This window comes from Lolium perenne, chromosome 2 (assembly GCF_019359855.2).
Source record: "Lolium perenne isolate Kyuss_39 chromosome 2, Kyuss_2.0, whole genome shotgun sequence".
Classification (NCBI taxonomy): domain Eukaryota; kingdom Viridiplantae; phylum Streptophyta; class Magnoliopsida; order Poales; family Poaceae; genus Lolium; species Lolium perenne.
Window position 1 is genome coordinate 274,501,817 of NC_067245.2, and position 2,514 is coordinate 274,504,330.

General features: G+C 46.5%; 1 long non-coding RNA gene across 1 annotated transcript; it reads left to right on the forward strand.

Annotated features, from left to right (window-relative positions):
* Positions 1 to 904: 904 nt before the first annotated feature.
* On the forward strand, positions 905 to 2,169 carry LOC127336415 (uncharacterized). The gene is made up of 2 exons (XR_007873302.2): positions 905 to 1,548; positions 1,771 to 2,169. It is a non-coding gene; the product is annotated as an uncharacterized lncRNA (long non-coding RNA).
* The last annotated feature ends 345 nt before the right edge of the window (positions 2,170 to 2,514 follow it).

Genomic DNA, 2,514 nt, shown 5'->3' on the forward strand with positions numbered 1-2,514 from the left:
CCGTTTTGCCCTCCCACCAAATCGCATAATACGTACAGATGCCATCGTACCGTTTCAAATTCGTCGCGGAAGCAGAGTCCGGTCGTTCGTCCTTTGTCTCCTCGTGGCCCAAATCACACCTCTCGATGGGCATCGACAGCTGCCTCCTCATATAGCCAGGGAACGAGCATCCCTCTCCTCCAATCTTTAATCTCTAGATTAGGTCAAAATCGCATCGAAAATCCTTCATCTCAGCCCCTAGATTCATCCAGGCGCCGCTCTCCGCGTCCTCCGAGACGAGCCCATGGCGAACCACTATGCGTGCGGTGCGGGAGGAGCGAGATGTCGATCTGGATCGGCGTGGCCTGCTAGGCGGCGGGAGCGTCATGAGCAGGATACACCGTGAGTCCATGAAGACATACATCACGTCGCGATGTGAACATCAGATACTGCCTTCTCCGTCCGATTCGTTCTTCTCCGACTGACTCAAGATCTGCTGCTGGACTTCTTCTGAGGAGATAGTGCTGGTCGGATCCCATGGGGAGTCCTGCGTCCGGCGCGGTAGTCCTCAATCTGCCACCCTCGGACGCAAAGGCCGCCCCTGCCATCTCCACCACGTCGGTGGCCGGCACTCTTGCTTGCAGCCCGCGTGATTGTTGAGGTTCAGATTGCAACAGTTTTGGAGGTCGCAGCGCATGTCAGTTACAGAGTGGAAGCGCACCAATCTGCAGGCCTCCCAAGGTTTATCTAATTTTGATTTACTTTGGCTGAGCTTGCATGCAATCCTTAAATCGTGGATCAGCTCCTTCGTGCTAGCTTTCTAGGAAAGCAGTATCAGCGCCTATATGTGCCAAATCATTGGCTGGTCAAATGATACAGCTCTTTCCTGCAATTATATATTATTGGCTGGTCCGTTGATAAAACTCTTTCCTGCAGGAACAAGTGTAACATCAATTGCCGCCGCCATCAATGGCTGGATGTGCCAGTTGATAAATCTACTGGACCTCTTGTCGCCACCGGCAGCGACAACGCCAAGCTCAAGGTCCTCTTGCCGCAGGATGTGACAGCAAGCAAGCAAATCTCTCATCGCCATTGCCGCAATAGTCCAAGGTGGTGGTGATGCAGATCTGAGCTGTGATGAAACAACGAGCTCTTGTCGCTACCTCGGACACGACACAACCGAGGAAAAAGGCGACAAAACGACAAAAATGCATAGGAGCTGCGACGATATCAGCCATGGACAGAAAAAGGCGGCAAAATGACAAAAACACATAGGAGCTGCGACGATATCAGCCTTGGACAGCTGAGCCCTCGGTCCTTGGAAGAAATTGCGGTGGTCGATGGAGGGAGGTAGAAAGCCTCCGGAGATGGTCCATTGGCGGCACAGTGACATGGCCGTTGTCAAGTGGTGATTGATCCACAAAAGGGGCAGAAAACCGGAGGTGCAAAATGCACTGCGGCTTGGAATTAACGGGATGAAGATGATGATAACTAAAATCTTGATCATGACAAGAGGTTGGGCGTTGTCAAAAGACGCTTGGAAAAATAATGAGATGCTTACGAATAGAGGTAAATTGGAAACGGTTATTTTAGCTTTCTGTTGTTCTAGAAGAGTCCTAAATGTGTATATTATGAATCTACGTCAGATGTCAGTGATGGAGATGATTCAAAAAGAAGCTTTGCTGGTTTCTCTGTACTGATCCATATAGCGGTTTTGTTATCGTATATGCTTGGCACAATTTCTGCCCTTATTGTCCAGCAAGATGTCCTAACGTGGTGCGGCGCTTCCAGGTACATGCTAGCGTGGAGATCTCTCTCGGAACTGGGCGTGATCTGGTATTGTGGTGTTTATACACGTGCATGTAAAATTATTAGTCAACTGTGTCCGAGATGTCCGATTCTCACATTCTTGTGGATCCTAAGGGGGCATCTTCAGGTGATGAATTCATTCATTTGCTAAGCTGTTTCTTAGTGAACAAAGAAGACTTCAAGCCACACATAATGAAGCCTGTGATGGAGATCTCTTGTTTGTAACTACCGTAGCATATCATAGAATAAAGTGAATAAACCTTTTCCTGTCATGGTTGCATCAGACGGAAGAAAGAAAATACTGTGATTTGACCAGAACAAGAATTATATGGCTACTGATTCCTATTGATATAGTTGCTACAGGTTGTTGTGTTTTGATAATTTGTTGCTGATTGTTTTGTGTTGTTGTTCATATATGCAGATGGAAGGAAATAAATGAAAAACCTATTTCCGTAAATTATATGTGACATAAAAAATTATCTAATGAAAATCATCCGTAGCAACGCACAGGCACTTTTCCTATCTTCACTAATAGGTGCAAAGTATATGATGCAAGAGCTTAAACAAGAGCACAACAATTGCCAAGTATCAAGTTATTCAAGACATCATACCAATTACTACATGTAGCATTTTCCGTTTCCAACCATATAACAATTAACGAAGCAGTTTCAACCTTCGCTATGAACATTAAAAGCTAAGAACATACGTGTTCATACGAACCAGCGG